The sequence below is a fragment of the Neomonachus schauinslandi genome, chromosome 4 (genome assembly GCF_002201575.2).
Source record: "Neomonachus schauinslandi chromosome 4, ASM220157v2, whole genome shotgun sequence".
Lineage (NCBI taxonomy): Eukaryota > Metazoa > Chordata > Mammalia > Carnivora > Phocidae > Neomonachus > Neomonachus schauinslandi.
Window position 1 is genome coordinate 170,759,430 of NC_058406.1, and position 22,311 is coordinate 170,781,740.

A 22,311-nucleotide genomic window follows, 5' to 3' on the forward strand; every position below is an offset into this window, starting at 1 on the left:
AATGTGGTACATGGATGGTTGCAGCATGGAGTGCTAATTTGCTGTCCCCCTTGAAATCAGATAATTGCCAAATGAGGTTCTTAGTGGGCCTGTCTTCCACAAATTGCATCAGGCGCCAAGGAAACGTGCAGGATAGAGGATGAAGTAATGGTGTGTGATCGATGCTTAGAAAATGGCAATTGAGCATCGACTAAGTGGGCCCCTGTGCTCAGAGCTGTGTAAGAAACGGGGAAGAAGATGACAGGTCCTTGCCTAAAATGAGCTCTTGACCCACCAGGGAAAAGGGATACCTAGACAGATAACTGATAGATCCCTATGGAAAATTCAAATTGTATTCTTTGAGAATAGGGGAGGGAGCAAACAATCTGACAGAGAGAAACCGGGGAGATTCTTCTAGGAGGAGGGATTCGAGCTAGACTTTGAAGACAGGCTAGGTTGGCCTTCAATAGAAAGACTGGGGAGAGAGGGCCATTCCAGACAGAACAGTGTGGGCAAGGCCTGGAGGTGGGTGAGGGCAGGGCAGGTCCTAAAACAGTGAGCACACGCCAGGGTGGATCAGAGGCCCAGGCAATGGCAGCCCGGCTTTGAAGGTGATGCTGAGGAATTCAGACAATATTTGGGGAGCAGTAGGGAGCAAGAGAGGTTTAGAGGAAGGCGTGCCTTGATCTGTTTTTGAGGCAGATCACAGGGGCAGCAGTTTGGACAAGACCCTGGGAAAGCCCAGTGGCAGAGCGTGGAGGATAATTGGAAGGCCCTTGTAACAGCACAGATGACACAGAAGGAAGGCCTGATGGGGGCGACAGACGTGGGATGGAGGGGAGGGTGCACATAGGAAAGACCATACTTTCTGATGCCTGCTCAAGGGGGAGAACAGCCCAGAATATGACCACACCTAACAGGGAAACAGAGTGGGAATAACCCCCATCTTGGAGCGTCCCCCATAGAAGCAACACCCATGCTCCCCAACTCTGCTCTCCTGGGAAGAGGCTGGCCTGAGACCAGTGCTTCTCAAATGGGGCTGCACTTTGGAGTCCTCTGGAGGGGCTTTTAACAATATCGATGCCTGGATGGATCCCACCCCCAGGGAATCTGGCCTCATGGGCATGGGGTGTGGCCTGAGGGTTGGGGTATTGAAGAGCTCCCCGGCCGGTGCCAAGGTTCAGAGTCCCTGCCCTGGACAGTTCTCTTCCTGTACAGAGTCAGGCTGTCCGGCTACTGTCAGCTTGTCATTAGCTATTAATTGGTAGGATTTCTTCATTAAATACTATGTCTTGTACGGGACGGTAAGCTCCATGAGGACAGGAATTCTATGAGTTTCCTGTGGCTACTGCAACCGAGAAGCTTCAAAAGGTCATTTCACGGTTCTGTCAAGCCAGCTGCTTCAGGGTTGTGGGGAACCCCGGGAAGACCGGAGAATTCCATGGCCCCTCTGTTTCCTATCTTTTGCAACATCTGGAGCTGTGCTCCTTGCATTCCTCGGCTCGTGGCCCCTTCCTCTGCCTTCAAAGCTGGCATCTGGCATCTTCTGTCTGAACCTGCTTCCCTCTGCTTCTGTCACATGGCCTTCCTCTCTGTTGGCTTGCATCTCCCACCTCCTCCCTCACAAAGACACTTATGATTGCATTTAGGGCCTGTCCGGATAATCCAGGATTATCTCCCCATCTCAACATCCTTAACTCAATCACATCTGCACAGTTCTTTCAGCCATGTAAGGTAACCTTCTCGGATTCCAGGGATTAGGATCTGGGTATCTCTATTCTTCAGCCTACCTCGGGGGAATTATGTTACCTTTGTTTGCTTTCGTGGGCTCACAACCTAGTACAGTGCCTGGGACATAGTGACATATGACACAGAGAGTGAACAGGTGAATAGTGGAAACCCAGGGCATTGGTTGATCAAAATCACATTGCATTAGAGTCAGACTCATGGGGATGCAGCAGGAGAGCTGAATGCAGGCTGTGGAAGAGCCAGGCATAGGGGGATTTAACTTGGTGCCTTCTAAAATGCACGTCACTTCCCAGCACACACCCCTCACCTCTCCCCCTCCCCATTCAGTGGCTTTCCATTATCCTGGGGACAAAGTCCAGTGAGGCTACCCTCCTCAACTCCCAGCTTTCTCTCCTCTCACCCCTGACACCCCATACTGCCCCGAAAATTGCACCTGGTACCCTTGTATTATCACTGCTTCTGTGATTTCCTTTCTCCTCTAGTAGATTTAAACTCCAGAGGCCAGCTGTAAGCTTACCTTGCCCCCCTCATTTCCAGCCCCCAGGATAGAACCTGGCAGTTAGTGGGTGCTCAAGTATCTGCCAAGTGAATAAAGGAACTTCAAACTAATGGGTTGTTAAGAACCAGACAGCCTTGCTTTTGAGAACATTGGCTTATCAGGGGAAACTGGACTGCTAGATCATTCCCTAATGCCTGGACTAGTGGCCTGGCAGACAAGTCATTAAAAAATAATTGGCAGGGGCTGGATGCGAAAAGCCTACTAGGGTAGAAGGAGGTTCCAGGAGAAGAGTGTGTGAGTTTTGGCAAGAGCCTTGGAGTCATGTCTTGGGAGACCCCGAGAGCTCATCAGATGAGATTCAATAGATAATCGGGAGCCACAATTGGCCATTACTACGATAACGGAGTAAAATCCGAGATGGAGGGAGGTTTACCTGGCAGCAGGCAACAAGGCATAAGACCATGGAAGGAAGGAAAGTCATTCCATGTCAGTAACCCAGACAAGGTGTGATGATAGCTTTAGCGTGGAAGCATCTAGAATGTTACAAACAGATGATAGAGCTTGGATTCAGATTGAGGGAGAGAGAAACTCAGAGGAGCTAATGTACCATACCCTGGGCACACATATGAAAAATGGCACAGAAGAGGGTGTCCAAGGTGACTTTGTGTTTGCAGAGAGCTTGATGCCTTCCCATTGTGATCCATTCCGTCAGCCAGGAAGGAACCCCATTCCTTATTGATGTGATTTTGCACCTTCATATCCTCAGCTTCTATTTCTTTATATTTTGGCCAAGCTCCCGTACCCAGGGTCATAGCACATTGGCACAATAAGACTGCCTGTCAGAAATTCCTCTGGAAAAGGACAAAGCAATCACAATGACAGGCCCCTCATGTCTGAAGGAAAATCCACCAAGTATTTTTTTGTTTCCTGTCCTAATATACCCCTAACACATTTCTATACCCATTTCTCACACTGATCTATAGAGTAAGCAGTGGCCAGTAGAGATCTAACTATTTAGGAAGCTATGGATGCCACATGGTTGGTTATAATGAACTAATATTGCATTCCACCAAAAAGGGAAACCACAAAGGCAAAGGAAGAGTCCAGCTTGGATTCTTACTCCCATTCAGCGGGCTGGCTCAGCGCCGTGTCTCCTGTTTGCACAACGGCAGAGAGCTGGCGAAAGGAAGGTTCCAGATCGGATCACTGAGGAGATCTGGAACCTTCTCAGCCTCAGTGGCCTCATATGAAAGCAGAGGCTGTAATGTTTCCTGCTCTGCCTCTTCAGGAGCTCCTACGGGATGATGTGCGTAAACGAGCTCTTTGGACTATAATGCGCAATCACAACCTGAGGGATGCTTCCTACTCTTGTATTATCACTGCTGTTATTATTATCGGTGGGGAGGGGGTGGGGAGGGGGCGGAGAGGACCACTGGCAAGAAGGAACACGCAGACCAGTGATTTTCTCCCAAAGAGCAGCAGTTTGCACAATTGCTTAGAAAACGGGAAAGGGGAATTCTGGAAGAGAGGGCAACCTTTACCGATTCTTTCCCGAGTTTAAATTGTTTAAAAAAAAAAAATCACACTTTTCTAGAGTCCTCCCATACTAGACTGACTTGGTAAGAATTTTGCCCCGAGATAAAGGTGACCCCAAAAGGGACCCTCCCTTCCTGCTTTCCCTCTGCATCTCAAATATGTGGACAGAGGAGAGACTGGGAACGCTGCCAGGCCCACGTGTTGGAAGAGGGAGCCGGAGTGGGTGGCCAGCATGCCTGCAGCCTCCAGCCTTGGTCTCTCCACCAAGACATCCCATCAGCATGGTCAACAGGAACCTTTGCCCTTCAGCCCAGAGCTGGTCCTTGGGGTTATCACGGGAACCCTCCCTGGTCAGAGAGGCCTGTTGCAGGTCCAGGTCAGGCATGCCTTGTCTCTGGGCTGCCAGAGGCCGTGTGGTTCTTCGCGTGGACCATGACATGTCTCTCCGCCATGACACGTCTTTCCGCCATGACACGTCTCTCCGCCATGACACATCTCTCGGCCTCAGTGTGCTCACTCGTAAAATGAGCGGGGCTAGCTAGACAAGACCAGGTTCAGGTTTGTAATCTGTGCTCCATAATTGTCCGGGAACATTGGGTTTGGCCTTGCCTGACCAATACCGTTCAGCGATGATGGAGCACAGCCATGCAAGGGGCCCCGGGCCTGCACCCCCGGGGGAGCCCTGGGGATTTGTGCAGGAACCGTAGCTGCTGGCCTGTGGGAGAAGCTGGAGTTTGTGCTGTGGGCCCTGGGCCCAGAGAGGAACCTGCCACCATTGAGTGACTTACTCCAGGACGTTCCTCCCTTAGATGACCTTTAAAAGCAGGAAGAAAGGAAAGGGGAGAGAAGAAGAGGAAGGGGCAGGGAAGGGGAGAAGGCAGGCAGGCACCTTGTCCCCATCAGCTCATCTGATCCTCACCATGGCCCTGGGAAGCGAGAAGCAAAATGTGGATCAGGTCGCCTTAAAGACAGTTCAACTCTGACAAGGCTCAAAGCAAGTTCTAAAGACGGGGGTGCGCTCCGTCACTGCTCGCTGTGGCCTGGGGCTCTTCAGGCGGTCCTCTTGGCATCACTAGGGCACTTGAGAACAGGCTGACGCCTAGTCCCCACCCCAAGATTCCAATGTAAACCCTCTGGGCTGTAGTCTGAGCCTCAGGATATTTAAGCTAGTGTGATTTATAATGGTAAAAGATCTTTCCGGAAGATTAATGACTTGGAGGAGGGGCCAAGAATGGGAAGCTGAAGACCAGGCAGAAGGAGTGAGGCAGGAAGTGATTGCAGGGGCCCCACGAGAGATGGTGGTGGGATCGGTGGGGGGGTGGCGGTGGTGGGAAATGAGAGAGGCCAGCGAAGCGTGAACCTGCCTGGGAGGTGGCGTGGGCAGGCCAAGCTGGGGCACATACGTGTGTGCTCACACATGTCCCTCTGAAGGCTGTCAGTTCAGAATGGGAGGCAGAGGTCATCATCCCAGCCGTGGTGATCTTAGGGACGCTGATGCCAGCCTTGCAGGTCAGAGCCCAGCAGGGCAGGGGTTCCGGCTCATTGCTCATTCCCAAGGGATGGCAACCCAGCTTCTCCAGGGCCAGCAGACCGGGGCCTCTGGCTTCTGCCTGGGAGCAGGGAGGAGCTCACCTGACAGGTGGTGTGGGGTGAAAGGAAGATCACGGGCTGCATCCCTGGGTCCCCTTGCCCCGTGCCAGGGTCCTGCAGCTGCGGTAACAGACGGAGCAGCTCTAGACACATATGCCCATACAGTTCTGGAGGTCAGAAGTCAAACATCAGATTCCTGGAGCTAAAGCCAAGATGTGCGCAGGGCCAGTTTCCTCTGGGGCCACTGGAGAATGATCCACTTCCTTTCCTTCCCTGGCTTCCAGTGACCGCCTGCATTCCTTGGCTTGTGGCTCCTCTATCCACCTTCAAAGCACATCTGCCCGCCTCTACTTGCACCCTCGATCACCTTCTTATCTGTAGCCACAACCCCCCCCCCCAACCTCCCCTTATAAAGACCTTTGTGATCCTATTAAGGCCCACCTGGATAACCCAGGATTATCTCTCCATCCCAAGGTCTTTCACTGAATCACATCATCCAAGTCCCTTTTGCCATATTGGGTCCCATTCACAGGTTCCACGGATTGGGACCTGGATATCTTTGGGGGCCATGATCCAACCTCCTACACCCTGAGTCCTGTGCAAAGAGACGCAGAACCATAGCCCCTGGATGCAGTTTAAACCTATGTGGTTTTTGTCTGGGATGAGACTGGCTTGAATGAATGGCTTTGTGGAGGACGTTCTATCAGAGAGCAAGAGTAAATCTCCAGCCTGTATCCCAGGCTTTGAGATGAAGGGACGTCTCTTCGAGGTAGAGATGAAAGAGGTTCAAGAGAAAGCTGTGGGTTTGGGGATGCAGAGGAACTGCTGAGGGGCTGGAGACAGGAGTGGGGGACAGGATGGGGAGAGGGATCTGAGAGAAGAATTGGAGAGACTACTGAAAAGCCCCGTCTTGCCCTGATCCATGGCTGGGGAACAGAGAAATCTCGCTCGTGTCCCGGCTCCAGGAAGATGGAGTGTGCATGCCTCAGCCACAAGGAGGGAAATGAAAAGGTTACACTGGGAATTGTCGACATGATGAATCCCTGTGGTCTCACAGCCTCTCTAAATGTTTTGATAGCAGCATTTGATGGATTGTAAATCAGAACAGGCCCATCTTAAACATTTGATAGCACCTTATTTATTTGTGTATGTGACGCATAAAACCAAAATTGATTCCTGTTTCTTTCTGTCTCCGCAAGATTTTTTTTTTTTTTCCTGCTTTCAGAAACCCATCCCTCGGCTCCCAGCCCTGCTTTGCCATGTTTGAGGGGTGTGGGGGTGTGTGCCGGTATGTGGTGGTGGCTGTTAGGATTCTTTCTACCCAGACAAAAGGACGCTTTGCCTTGGAGAGGGTGATAGCACCAGGAATTAACTGCAGTAATAATGAAGCCGCTTTGTTTCAACATGTGTCTTAATCTTGTTGCTTTTTTTTTCTTTTTTATGAGAGTATTGCTCAGAGAAAGGGATGAAATAAGATGGTACAGTGTGATAGATTTGTGATATGAGATCCAGGCCAACACAAAAACAATTTCCCGGTTGTCCTGGCTTGTATCGGAGCTCCCGTGAGCCCCTCCAGGGGATCAGATTCACCTTGCCTTTGACATACTCTTTCTACCATAATTATTTCTGGTTTACAATACATTACTTCATCATCAACATTGCTACCATTTATTGAGCATTTACTGGGACCTGGCGTCACGATGGGGTCTTTATAAGCATTACACTGTTTATGGCATCCTAACAACCCTACAAGGTAGGCATTAGCTCCAGATTTATAGATAAAGTAACCAGATCTTGTGAAATATCTTGCCAATGTCATATAACTGGTAAGAGTTGGCTGGGGCCTCACTTCAAACCCCAGTCTGTTCTAATTCCAAAGCCAGTGGACTGACTCACTCTGCTTTACTGGCTTCCCAGCTCAAAACTCCTTGACCCCACCGTGATGCTGAGGACAGACAGCCACCCGACAGAACCCATCACCCCAACACAACGGCCTTTGAGAGACACTTCACCCACCTGCCCCGGGAGAGAGGCCACTTGAAGTCTTATAATGATGGTGAAGGACAAGATTCTGTGTCCTCTGTCCACACTTGCATGCTGTCCCTCCCCACATCTCATGGTTCGCCTTACCTAATGGACAAGCTTAGGTCACCTCTGAGAACCTTCCAACTTTGACGCCCTGTGGACTTTCTTGATTCTGGTCTTTAGTCTTTGGCTTCTTTCATTAAAAGCAGAGTGTGGGGGGAGGGGTGCCTGGGTGGCTCAGTCGGTTAAGCATCCAACTCTTGATTTCAGCCCAGGTCATGATCACAGGGTTGTGAGATCAAGCCCCATGTCAGGCTCCATGCTGAGCATGGAGCTTGTTTAAAATTCTCTCGCTCCCTCTCCCCCTCCCCACCCCTGCTTGCTCTGTCTCTCTCTAAAAAAAAAAAAGGCGGAGTATGGTATTTGGGTGCAAAAAGTCTTTATTTGTAAATCATCAAGACAATGCTTCCTTTTAACTACTTAAAAAAAAAACTGTATGCTATAGTTTCAGTTTTTAATCCACTTTATAAAAACAATTCCTAGAGACTACAATTTTTTTCTAATCTTTTATCTAGACTCCCAGATGACACCACCCCTCCTCTAAAACTTTTTCAGAGCTGTTTGGAGCTCTCAGCTTATCTCATGTCCAACTATTCCTCACAGGTCCTAAGTAAGGAAGAGAACTTTCTTCTATTATAAAACCATTGAAGAGTTTCGTTTTCATGTGGGTGACTGAAAAGTTGTACTTTTCAATGAAACTTTTGAAAGCCTTTCAAAAAAGTATCATTGGGGAGAATAGAATTTTTAAATAATAACTGAATCACTTGAAAATTCCTTTGCAGTGAGCACAGAATGTCCCCAACGGTCAGTGAGTCTGCTCCTCTGTTGTCGCTGATTCATACTATCGGGTCAAGGCCACTCGTTCTCAGTAGAGAGAGTCCTAGGCCCAGGACTCAGCTCCTCGAAGAGGCGTCCCCTGCTTATCTCACTAACAGGGCTGTTCAGTCACCAGCACGTTATTTTTCAAAACTCTGCAGAGCACTCAGCACAATCTATAAGTTGTTTTCCATTTATCTTCTGTCTCCCCCTTGGATCTTGATCAGAGACACCTTGAGAGCACGAATCTTTTGTCTCATTTCCTGAGTATCTAAAGCAGTGTCTGGGATTGTTGGGGATATAGTAGACATGAGTGAATGAATGAATGAATGAATGAAATGAACAAATGTAGGAGTTGTGTTCTCTTTTCCAAGGCCCATGTTTCTATTTCTAAAAAATAGGTCCTCTGCTATGTTTCCCTTTTAAAATACCAGGAATGTTTGAGGATGGGAATGGGGTGTCCAGATGGAACTGGGTGGTGGTGAAAAGCACCCCTCACCACCAGCTCCCACTGCTCCTCAGGAGGTTTTCAAGACAAGGATGCTGTGGTCAGATTCGTGTGTAGAAACGGGGTTCAATCGTGGCATCTGTTGTGAGGTATGTAGCGGCAAGAAATGCGTTTCTAGAAATAAAGCATCAGCGTTTGTGAGTGACTGACTTTCCTTGATTAGCAAGGATGCAAGGCTAACCCTCTAAGCACATCCCTCCCGCTCACATCCTGAGATTCTTTCTTAAGTGACAGGGAATGGTGTGGAATAATAGCCATCACAACCAGAATGAGAGAATGTTGCAAATGGACATGTCACCTAGCCTGTCTATCATGGCGGGAAAAGGCTGAGAATTGCTGTTTTAGAAAGGAACGGTGGCAGTGAAGAGGTTGGCCTGAAACTCTGGCTGTCGAGATGTTTTCAATTACAGGTGACAGAAAACCCCGTCAACTTGACAGAAGTCTGTTGGCATTCGGCGGGCTGTTTTCAGGACTCGCTGTCTGCACATCTCAGCTCAGCGTTTGGCCCCGCTCTCAGGCATGCTCCCCCTCGGGTGGCAAGAAGGCCGCTAGCAATCCTGCGCTTGCATCCAGTTGGTTCGGTAACTCCACCGCAAAGGAGCACATTCCCCACCACCACCCCGGTGGTTCTGAGAACCGGCAGAGGGAACCACACTGGTTCTGACCTCTCGGCTCGGATCACGAGCCCATTCCTGAGTCACTCGTCATTGCTGGAGAACGCGACGCTCTGAGTGCTCAGAACCAAGCCACGTGCCCACCGCCCGAGGTCCCACGTGGACCAAGAGTGGGCAGGGGCCTTTCTCTGCAAAGAGCTGCTCTGCCACTGCCAGAGGAGGAGGGAAAGCCCGTTGGACAGGAGGGGCCGGCCACCAACAGGTGAAGCCCAGAGGCCAGGCCAAGACACAGCTGCCAAGGGAGGGAGGGCGTGCGGAGAACTTGACCTAGCACTGAGGGATGGGGGTTTGGGAGACCTGGTGAAACCAGAGTCAGGAAGAGGTGGTGCTTAATAAATTGTGGGGTGGGGGAATCCGGGTTTCCAGTTTGAATGACTGAGAAGATTATGGGACTTTTATTTGGAGTAAGGAGCATTGCAGAAAGATCAGGGGTGGGAGGCAAGGGATCCACATGGTTCTAGAAGTGTTAAATTTGGGGTGCCCGTGAGACTCCCAGCAATGGTCATAGATGCACAGAATACACACTTGGAAGACCCTCGAAGGCCATCCATCCCAGCCTCTGCTGAATTTCCCCTTCAGATACCGTCCAGGTCGGGTAACTAAGTAGTCTGTTTTCCAACTGACCAGGAAAGGACCATCTGGGTTTTGTTGTTGTTGTTGTTGTTGTTTAAGATTTATTTATTTTGGAGAAAGAGAGAGAGAGAGCAGGGGGAGGGGCAGAGGGAGAGAAGTAGACTCCCCACTGAGTGCAGAGCCCTACCCGGGGCTCAGTCTCACGACCCTGAGATCATGACCTGAGCTGAAATCACAAGTCAGACACTTGAACTGACTGAGCCACCCCGGCGCCCCTCATCGGCTTTATAATTTATGTATTATTTTCCTTGGTTTTCATGAACCATCTTGGCCTTGTTTAAAAAAAAAAAAAAAATCAGGTTTCAGTGGAGAATGGCCGCTCCAGGCTTTGTGCACACAGCTCAGCGTCACTGTCAGCCAGCAGTCGGAGCGGGAGGGCTGGGGCTCTGCTGAGAGGGGCTGGGGCTGGAAAGGCTGTTCGGGAGCTAGCTCTCTGCAAGGACGAGTGTAGAGCTTTGGGATGGAGGAACCGGGGGGAAGGCAGTTTGCCCCACGGAGTCCGGGAGGGGGCACAGATTTGGCAGTTTGAGAGAAAAGCATCAGCAGAGCAGGGAGGACAGAACATGCCAAGGTGAGGGGTGAACAGGGCAATACGAAGAGGGATTCGGATTCGGATTCGGATTCGTATGAGCCACTGTCATCTCAAACTTCCTTTGAGACGTTTGATGGTGGCCTAGTGTCAACAACAGTACCCTGTGTTGCAAGCTCAGAGCCCATCACGTCGGGGACCCAGAGACAGACGCAGTGCCCACATAGCTCACTGGTACTCTCGGCAACCCCTGGACGTGGGGACCATTTTCATGCCCACATTACAAACAGAAAGGCTGAGGCTTTAGCAAATTGATGGAACGTGTCCAGGCTCACCCAGGGACAAGAAGCAGATGTAGAAAGCAGGTCTCCTTCACTCGGGGCCTGAGCTCCTAACCTCTGCCATAGAAAGCTGGTACAATAATGTGTGGGGGCCCCTAGGGGGGCTCAGTTGGTTGAGCGTCTGACTCTTGATTTCGGCTCAGGATCATGAGATCGAGGCCTGCATTGGGCTCCACACCGACGTTGGGCTCTGCGCCCCGTGTGGGTCTCCCAGCCCTGTGTTGGGCTCAAGCTCAGCATGGAGTCTCCCTGAGATTCTCTCCCTCTCCCTTCTCACACTTGGGCACACGCATGCTTCTCTCTCTCTCTCAAATAAATAAATAAAATCTAAAAAAAAAAAAAAAGTGTCGATTAGGGCAGAATTGAGCAGCTTTGGGAAATTGGATGTTGCTTTTCACTTTTGTTTTGCTTTGTTTACTCTTTTAGGGAAATGGGAACCTGAGGTGTTCCTCACCCAGAGGGAAAGGGATTCGGGGAAAGGAGAGGATGCACCCCGATGAGTGCTGGGTTAGTCCCTGCGGAGCAGCAGGCCAGGTGGAGGAGTTAGCCTGTCGGGGGGGAGACCTGCTACCTCCTCCAAGGTGGAGAGAAAAGAGATAAGTGTGGAGATGGGGAAGAAGGCGACCTTTGTCTTGTGACTTGATCGTCTCACAAGATAGAAGGCAAAATCTAAAATAGACAGGCAAAGTTAGGAAAATTAAAAATATTGGCACAGTTGCCATAGAAATTTCTATGGGCATGAACAAAACATGAGTAAGAAGATCTCAGAGCGGCACGACTCGGATGAGCCGAGCTAGTACGAGTGCACAGCACCGTGCCCAGGGCTGGCAGCTGAGACAGGGATGTGGGGCTTAAGGTCAGGTGTGGAGGGTACACAGTGGGGAGGTGGGGGGGAGGCAGAACAAACTGTAACCTCTTACAGTTTGCCTTAACCTCACTTTGCCACCTATTTGGTCGCCTATTTGGAGAACCAGAACAGGCCAGTGTTAAAGGTTCTCATTCAGCCCCGTCCTGCAGGTGGAGAATCCCCCCATTTTATAGATGTGGAAACTGAGGCTGGCCTGGCGAATAGTGCTCTGCATTTGGAGTACTCCAGGCTGCATGTGGGTTTGCGGCCTGTGAGGTGGGTATCCTGGCTATGGCCAGAGAAGGAGGGACACCTCCATTAGTAAGTGGCAGAACCGGGATTGAAACCAGGGGGGAGAGCTGGCTCCAGCCCGTGTCCCTTTCCACAATCCAGGCGGGCCCTAGTGACAAGTACTGAGGGGGAAAAAGGCCGCGAGAGGCCAGGTCCTCAGCGAAGGAGCTGTGGAATCTGTTGTTTCTGAGTAAACGAGTACATTCTGGGCTCCGGGCTCACATAGGCCCAGGCGTAGCTGGCTTTCTTTGCCCGCCCCCACCCCCGGCTTGGGTCACCACTCCTACCCCACTGCTAGCAGGAGAACAGCCCCCACTCAGAGCCCTGTGTTGCCTAAATGCATGGTGACGCTAATGGGGGGGGGAGGCTGCGTGGGGCTGCCAGAAAGTTCATTTCATCCCCTGGAACTGGCTTGGCCAGAAGATGCCATGCAAGCTTTCTTCTACCTAATAAGAGAGCATCTCAAAGTAACAAGTGGAAAAAAACATTACAATTCAATTAATATCTTATTCCTCTGAACGCTCCCAGAGGGAGAAAGCCACTCAGAATTTGTGAGAAATCTAATTTATAGACTCAGTGTCAGGAAATGGAAAGGTTCACGGTGAACAGCTGTGTGTTCCGGGGGCCACGGAGTGGGTGTGGAACCAGAACTCCAGCAAGCCGGTTACCTCTCTGGGCCTGTTTCCTCATCTGTGAAATGAGCATCATGGCCACGTGCTGGTGTCATGGGGATGACAGAGATTATGCATGGAAACAGCATCTTGTTACACCATCCTGCCCATGCTTAACCACATCAGCAAACTCCTTTTCTTAAAAAAAAAAAAAATTTGTCCAGCTGAGCAACTGAGCCATAAAAACACAAGATGTAGCATCTTAAAGTTCACCTCCAGGGCCCCTGGGGGCTCAGTCAGTTGAGCATCCGACTCTTGATTTCAGCTCAGGTCATGATCTCAGGGTCGTGAGACCGAGCCCCGCATCAGGCTCTGTGCTCAGCACAGAGTCTGCTTAAGATTCTCTCCCTCTGCCCCTCCCCCCCACTGTCCCTCTCCCTCTCTGTCTTTCTAAAATAAAATAAATCTTAAAAAAAGGGTTCCTTGCCCCCAGCCACCAGCTCTGCTGCTATGGACTGCTGTGTCTAAAGCGGTCTTACGCTACATTACCGAGCACCTGTCGTTCTGTTCCTTCTTTTCCAGCATCGCCGTTTTATTTTTTTTATTTATTTCTTTTTAAAGATTTTATTTATTTATTTGAGAGAGAATGAGAGAGAGCACATGAGAGGGGGGAGGGTCAGAGGGAGAAGCAGACTCCCTGCCGAGCAGGGAGCCCGATGCGGGACTCAATCCAGGGACTCCAGGATCATGTCCCGAGCCGAAGGCAGTTGCCCAACCAACTGAGCCACCCAGGCGCCCCTAAAATCCTCCTTTTTAAAAAGATTTTATTTATTTATTTGAGAGAGAGCACATGAGAGGGGGGAGGGTCAGAGGCAGAAGCAGGCTCCCCGCCGAGCAGGGAGCCCGATGCGGGACTCAATCCCGGGACTCCAGGATCATGACCTGAGCCAAAGGCAGTCGCTTAACCAACTGAGCCACCCAGGCGCCCCAGCATCGCCGTTTTAAACAACAGTTCTTTCCTCACTTCTGCATTGTCCTCTGAATTGTCATTGCCCTCGGGGGCACGCCGTTCTACTCCAGACCGACCCGGAGTGCGGTGAGAAACATCTCCCGTCTTCACGGCGTGGAGCTGGCCCCCACCCGCCTGCTTCTGAGTTAGCAGAGGCCAGGTGACGTGTGTCTGCCCAGGCCACTGAACCTGGTGGCACATCAGCCACCGCGGCTGCCCCCCCCACCCCGCCCCGCGGCTGTGAGAAGTAAAGATTCCTAGGCCTGCTTCTGGTGGTTTGGGTTTAATAAGTCTGCATGGCAGGGGGGTGGGGGTAGGGGGCCTCGGGAAGAGGAATTTTGCAAAGCACCCCAGGTGGTATCTGATGGTTTGGGAGCCACGTTGTAGGGCCCACCCCCCCGCAAAATTCAAGTTTAGATTTAAGTACGCTGGGGAGAAATCAGTAACACTCAGGAACTAACTCAGGATCACCAGTGACATTTCAAAGGCAATTCCCACTTAACAGATGAGAGAAATGGAGCAAGGATGGAGACAGATGAGGAGTCCGCTGGGCAGTCAGGCACGCAGAGCAAAGCCCAAGACACCGCATCCAGTTCCTCTCTCTGCCCCACCTGCCCCCCATCACCACCACAGGGCATTGACCCTTCCGAATCCCTTCTTCTGGGGCAGTGGAGGGGTGGGGAGATGTTGTGACTTTAGACCACAGAGGAACAATCACACACATGCGCGCACACATGCGCACACACACACACAAGGTCTACCCTTAGGAACTGAGGTGGAATCTGTTAACAGCTCTGTCAGAAGACCCAGCAAAGCTAAAAGCATCTTCTTTGGCTTTGATGTCTTGACAAGATGCTTCCTTTGAAAGCCCAGAGACAGCCCTGTTATTTCCTCTGACAGCCCCGGTGAAAAGCCCTGAAATGAGAAGTGGCGTCCCCACCGAAGCCCGGGGGTCCGATTCCTTGAGAGCGGCCCATGTGCTCCCCGGGATGGGGTGGGGGGGGTGACGTCAACCTGGGAGGCCCGAGGGGTGCGGGCTCCTCAGCCAGCTCCGACCTCTGCTCTGCCTCGGGCTGGAGACCCCCAGCCACAGGGATCTCTGCAGTCTGACTCTGCACCTGCCCCCACATGCCTTCCTAGGGAGATCAGGAGCCTGGACATTTCTTGCATCTGACAGCCAGGCTGTGTGTCAGCCACCTTGAGACAGAGTTTCCAGAGGCTGGTCTGATGGTTTGACCCATTTTTACTTCCCCTGAGGGCCACAGGCCACTTGTAGGGAGAGGTCAGGAACTGCTACCACCCTGTCTCTGGCAAGGAGGGGGGAGGAGGGATGACCGTGGGGAAGTGCGTCCTTAGGGAGGCTTCCAGAGCCTTGCTGCTCCACGTGTGGTTTACCTCTGCAGCGCCATCCTCCCCAGGGGGCTGGCAGAATCTCAGTCCCACCCCAGACTTCCTGAATCAGGACCTGTAATTTAACAAGATCCCCGTAAAGCTTGTATCCCAGCTCTGCTGCTCCAGGCTGTGTGACCTCGGCCACGCTCCTTAACCTCTCTGAGCTTCTGTGTCTACAGAGGGTCTTTGAAAAGTGAAACACTTAACACTTGACATATACCAAGACTTCAGTGAGTGTTAGCTGTCATTGTTATTGGGAAAACGAGTGAGGGAGAATTGGTCTTACCATTCAGACCCGAATCATGCAGCCATGGGGAAGGAGGTCCAGACTGAATGGGAGAACGTTCCAGATGAAAAGCGAAGAGCCCTCAACGTATGCCTAGCGAACAAACGTCAGGATGGACAGAGGAGTGTCTCTGGCCGCCTGCAGCCTCGCTGTTTAATTTGGGGTTAGTTCAGATTAGTGCTCATCTGCTTGGTTTGGGGGTTCCTACCTTCCCTTTCTGCCAGCCCCGCCCCCCCCCACAAACGCATCTCCAAGAGCCCGCCGCTCCCATAACTCTGTTGCCGGTGGAGTGAAATGGCAGCTCCTTACCGTGGCCTTCAAGGCCCTTCACAGTCGAGGCCCAAGCTGACCAGCCAGCCTCGTCCCAGCTTCCAGCCTCACGGCCTGCCCTTTGACCTCAGTCCCGCCATTCCTCAGATAACGTCCTTGCTCATGCGCTGCCTCCTCCGCCTGGGAGTTTATTCCTCTGGTTGGGGTCCCCCTCCCCTTTCTCTCTACGCCGGGATCCTACTCCATCCTCGGAGCCCTGCTTAACCAGCGGAGGCTGCATCGTGTGCCAAGAGCATGGGATTCAGCCTGGACTGACTTTGTTCAAACCCTAGCCCTGCCATGGACTCGCCACATGACCTTGGGCAAGGCACTCGGCCCCCCTGGCCTGGGTCCGCTCTTCTGTACATTGAGGCTCGTAACAACTGCTTGGCAGAGCTGTTGTGAGGACTCCTCCACATAGTGAGGAGAGTTTCAGTGAATCAGAGTCATGGTCGTTTTATTTCTAGAAGAAGATAACCTCCTCTGGGAAGCCTTTTGCCTTCCTCCCACCCTGTCCGACGGAATGAGGCACCGCCTTCTCCCGTGTTTCATCAACTCTTTCTCCTTGTCTGTGCAGCGTCCAGACGGTCCCCTGACGGCCTTCTCGGGGAGGGAGTCCCTGAGCTCCCTGCTTAGAGTCACAGGTTGCCCCACTCTGCACCCCATCTCGTCACTGCTTGACTCTTCTCCATGGTGCTTATCAGCTGTCGGGCTTCTGCCTGTTTATGCCCGTGAACGGGAGCTCTGCCAGAGCGGAGATTCCCGTTGGTTCTCTCATGTATGCTGGGGGCATCTGCACTCCCCGTGCTCAGTATTGGTTGACTACATGAACAGATCACTTTCGTGTTCGGGTGGCACTGCCCTGCCTGGCTGTTAGGGGCTGAATCAGGTCTCCCCCCAACCCCCTCCGCCTGCCCCACCCTGCCAAATTCATGTGTTACAGTCCTACCCCTGAGAGTGGGACTGGATTTGCAGATAGGGTTTTTAAAGAGGTGAGGAGAGGGGCACCTGGGTGGCTGAGAGGTTAAACGTCTGCCTTCGGCTTAGGTCATGATCTCAGGGTCCTGGGATCGAGCCCCGCATCGGGCTCCTTCTCAGCAGGCAGCCTGCTTCTCCCTGACTGCCCCTCCCCTCCCCCGCTTGTGCTCTCTCTTGCTCAAATAAATAAATAAAATCTTTAAAAAAATAAAACAAAAAGGTGAGGAAGGCCTTGGGGTGAGCCCTAGTCCAGTATGACCGGTGTCCTTCTGGGGAGATCAGGAGGTAGACACATGCAGAAGGAAGGACGTGTGAGGACACAGTGGGAAGGGGGCCATCCACAAGCCAAGGACAGAAGCTTCAGGAGAAACCAACCCTGCAGACACTTCAGTCTTGGACTTGTAGCCCCCACAACTGTGAAAGAAATATTCCTGTTGTTGAAGCCACCTGCTCTGGGGTCTGAGGTGCTTGTTACGTATGGCAGCCCTGGCTGACTGATACTCCAGCTATGAGCTTCTCGAGGACAAGAGCGCAGCTTTCTTCATCCTCCTGCCCCCACATCCACAGGGCCCAGCCCACACCCAAACGCCATGCACAGGGGTCTGATTGAATTGCATTCCGTCCGCAACACGGAGGCTGAGGATGGAGGAAGCACCCGCTGGTGAAGGAAGGCCCTCTTCGTAATGGTCTGTAGAGGCTCGCCGTTTCCATTATATATTATTTGTTCCAAGGTCTTGTCATTGCTCGTTCCTTGTTGGGTTTCTCTGTGGTGCGTGATAAATGCTGCAGTGGATACGAGGAAAACCTAGTGCATGTCAAAAACATGCAGAGGAGGCAAGGGTCTGTGTTTGGTACTTGGGCTCCCTTGCCGTGCGAACCATGAACTTGTCGCGCTCTGTCTCCATGGTGCTGTGAGGGCTGGGACGGCTGGAAAGACGGACGTGCTGCACAGAGTAGTCACAAGTGAAGGAGATTTCTCACCTCTCCTCTCCTTCGGGGCCCCAGGATCTTCATCACAAATGTGCTTGGTCCTAACCTACTCAGGCACCCCCCACCCCAAGGCAGGGATCGCTTCTGAGGCTTCCCACTGCCGGGCCCTTGGCACTGGGGCTGGGGCAGCCAGCAAACAGCTGGGTGCTGCCCGTAAGTGGGGTGTTTGCAAGTCGGCACAGAATGTGCCTGCGCCTGGGTCAGATCCATGGGAAGCTGGACAGGGTGAGACCGGCCATGCAGGGCGCATCTGCTGGGATACTCGCCCCCTGCCTCCCCACATGGAAGGGGCTGCGTGGGAGTTTTAACAGGCATTTCATTCATTCGTTCATTCATTCATTCACTCTTTCCTTTGTTCATTTGTTTACTTTTGCCAATTCTGCCCGGTATACATCTGAATCTGAAGATGGCTGGCAACACACGTAGCCTCCACGCCTGCGAGCACCAGGCTTCACGGCGCTGGTCCCGACCTCGCCATGGCTCACAGGCCCCACGTGCTGCTCTTCTGTAGATGCTCACCCCCTCGTCGTGCCAGGATTATTCTTCCAAGGGCAGTGGTTCTGGCAGCTCCATCGCGGGGACCCTGAGCGATGGATTCTTCAAAGGCTCGATGTGTTCTGAGCCCTGCCTCTACTCCTTGCTTTTCTTCCTTCATCTTTCCTTCTTTGTGATCTGCTGCAGTTTGGACTCCTGGTTGTCCAATGAATATTAGAAGATACTGTTTATTCTGAAATGCAGTTTTTGGAACATTGACAAGTTCTGGGATGTTTTACCACAATTTGGTTTGCTTCTGGGCCTCATTTGTCAACAGATTTAAATCATCCTACATATTGGGGAGTTTCTGTTAGAAAATTCTCTTCTCCCCTGCGCCCATTCCTGCCCAATTTCTTTGTTCTGCAGGACAAAAGTCTCCTTTTGCTCCTTCTCCTAAAAATTGTATGTCAGGGCACCTGGGGGGCTCAGTCTGTGGAGGCTCTGCCTTCGGCTCGGGTCATGATCTTGGGGTCCTGAGATTGAGTCCCGCGTTGGGCTCTCTGCTCATCGGGGAGCCTGCATCTCCCTCTCATGCTCTCTCTCTCTCTCTAAAATAAATTTAGAAAGTATTTCTTAAAAAATTGTATTTCAAATGCCCAAGTCTCTTGGCTAGTGTGTGCAAATTTAGCCACCTTCCACTATGTCAATAGCACCCTCTATGGAACTTTAGGACCCCCTTCCCCTTACAGAGTTCCTCCACTCATATGAACCCCAACACACGCACATGCAGGTGCACACACATAAGGGTGAGCACACATGTGCATACACAGTACTGAGATTTTGCTGTGCCTCCTCACCCCACATCAGCTACAGTTCCCACGAGGTAGCATCCTGCAGTTAATTTTCTAGCCAACGTTTATAGAAAGCATACTATGGGCCAGGTATGGTTCTAGGCTCTGGGGAAACCACAGTGAAAAGTTTCTGCGTCTGTGGAGTTTACATTCTAAAATAGCACCGTCTAGTAGAAGGTCCCTCAAGGATAGAAACAGCCTACGCTGTTTAATACAAGAGCCACCAGCCACACATTGCTCTTGAGCACTTGAAAAGTGGCCAGTGTGACTGAGGAACTGATTTTTAATTTTAATTTCATTAATTTAAATTCAAAGAACCGCATGTGGCTAGTGGCTGGCGTATTGAAAACACAGTTCTAACGGAAGAAATCAATGAGTAGGTAAATACTCTCCCCTCCCTCCTTTAACCACAAAATGTATGAGTAAATCTTAAATATTGGAAAGTGCTATGAAGAAAGCAAAGGAGCGTAAGGAAAAAGAGTGATGGGGGGAGGCATTAATTTCGGTGGGGTGGCGGTCGGGAAAGGCCTCTCTGTGGCAGGATGACTTTCAAATGGAGCCGTGAGCACTGAGGGGCTCTGAGGTGGGACGTTCCAGCAGAGGCCCTGAGATGGAAAGGATGCACCTGTTCCAGCAGCCGGAGGGGGATGCTCGAGAGGGATCAGGAAGCATGGGTTTGCAGCTGTTATAAGGGCACCGAGAAAGGGCTTCATGCAGAAAGGTGACGTGAACTGATTTTTATCTTAAAACATCCCTCAGCTCTGGAGGGGAAGGAAGCAAGAGACCCATGGGAGGCTGCTGCAGGATTCCAGGCAGGAGGCGATGGTAGCTGAGACAAGGCAGGGAGAAGGGGAAGTGGTGCGAAGTGGGCTAGTACTAGATTTATTCCGAAGACAGCATCCACAGGATTGCGGATGGATTCACTGGGGTGACACAAGGAGGTTTTTAGCCAGAATGAGCAATGGTAGAGCCATTGACAGATGAGAAACTCTGGAGGAGGCAGTGAGTGGCAGAGGGGGGAATGAGAGTCTGATCAGCAGGAATGTGGAGGCTCAAGATATTGATTTGGGTGTGCTCAGCAAAAAGACATGGTCCCCTCTGCTCTGCTGCGCCCACGTCCTCTCCTCACCAGTGCCCTAAGGGATCCTCGCCCACTGCTGATGACATTGCCCAGCATGGAAATTCCAGGGCTCCTCCTTAGAATGGCTGGGCCCTGGGTTCACAAGGGGAAATGCCCCTCCCTGAGTCCTGCTCAGCTTTGTCACCTGAGCTCCTAGGCAGGTGCGTATGGGCAGAGTACCACAGAGTTGCTTATAAAAATAAGTCTCCACTTCTGCCTTGACCACTCTCTTCAGTGGGACTCCCAAACCCAAGCCATTCCCCTTCTCCCTGGATGTCAGCTATACGTGTTTGAAAACCCAGCTCCCTTCTCCTTTAACCACACCATGAAAGGGCCCCTCTGTATCAGCCCATGCATCTAGATGCTCAACAAGGCTAGTTCCCCAGTTTGCATTCTCTTAACATACCCTACTCCTATTAAGCAAATTGTTCCTGTACTCCCAAATGAATATTTGTTTAATGCAATTCCAATCAAAATTCCAACAGGATTTTATTTTGCAGATGATTCTGATTTATGAGAATTGATTTAGGTAAATAAGTGATCAAAAGAACCCAGAAATGTTTTGCAAAAGAAGAGTGATATGGAGGAATTCACTCGACCAGATGTTAAAACATATTCTTTTTTGCAGGGGGGGAGTCATGTGGTAGCTGTATTTATTTTTTCAGGAACCTCCATACTGTTTGTCACAGTGGATGCATAAAACATACTCTATAAAAAAAAAATTAAGTGAGGCGTAAGTATGGGTCCCAATAGCTAGATAAGTGGCACAGAATAGATGACCCAGAAACGCCCTAGTATATATAAAAATTTAATGTATGACAAAAATGATTTCACAAATTAGTGAGAAAAGATAACACAATACATGCTATGAGATAATTGGTGACTTTCAAGAAAAATGGTTAGAATTGTATCTTACAGCTTAACCCAAGATTAATTCAATTCCAGATGAGTTAAATGTAAAAAATAAAGCTAAACCACTCTAAGAAAACATAGAATAATATGTCTCAGCTATCAAAGAAGACACTTTCTTCTTTTAATGTGCAAGTGATTTTTATTTATTATTTCTGTTGAAGTAAAATTGACATATAATAGGGGCTCCTGGGTGGCTCAGTTATTAAGTGTCTGCCTTCGGCTCAGGTCATGATCTCAGGGTCCTGGGATCAAGCCCCGCATCGGGCTCCTTGCTCTGCGGGAAGCCTGCTTCTCCCTCTCCCGCTCCCCCTGCTTGTGTTCCCTCTCTTGCTGTCTCTCTGTCAAATAAATAAATAAAATCTTTAAAAAAAAATTGACATATAATATCCTGTTAGTTTCAGGTGCTCATTGTAGCGATTCGATGTTTTCTTGTCATTATGAAATGGTCCCCACGATAAGTCCAGTTACCATCTGTCACCATACAGAGTTATTACAGTATCACTGACTATATTCCCTATGCTGTACATTACATCCCCAGGACTTATTTTTTTATAAGTGAAAATTTGTACCTCTTAATCATTACCCTTTACCTATTTCGTGTGCCCCCCCAAATCCTCCCCTCTCTGGTAACCAGCAGTTTGTTTCTTATAATCGGAAATCACTTTCTACATATAAAATCACAATGAAAGGGACCACAAAAGAAAAAGGTTGGTAAATTTGCTGCCTAAAACTTAAAATTTTTACATGTAAAACAAGAAAAACACCATATACAAAAGTAGAAGGTAAATGATAGACTAGAAACATTTTGCAACAAATATAATAAAGTACTGATACTCTTAATCTGGAGAGAACTCTTGTAAATTAATAATAAAACCACTGAGCATCACAAGATAAAAATGGCATAAATAAGCAATTCAAAAAGAAAGAACACACATGGCAAGTAAATCTCTGAAAACAGTTCAACCTGATTAGCAATCAAGGAAAACACAAAGGCATATTAAGATTGAAGCTGAAGCTTAGATTAAGCATCTAATTGGCAAGGCTTTTTCACGGTGATATTTCATGTAGGTAGAGTGGTAAGTCGGGCATTCTCGTTCACTGCCAAGGCAAAGGTTGGCTGGTGCAAAAGTTGGCTGTATGAGTCAAGAGAACTTCAAGTGCACAAACTCTGACCCAGTGCTTCTATATCTAAGCGTTCATCCAAAGGTAGTTGTCAGAAATAAGGACTCCGGGTGTTGACTATAATTTCGTTGAGAAGAACCAAAAACTGGAAATAAATATCCAACAAAGTTGAATGGCTAA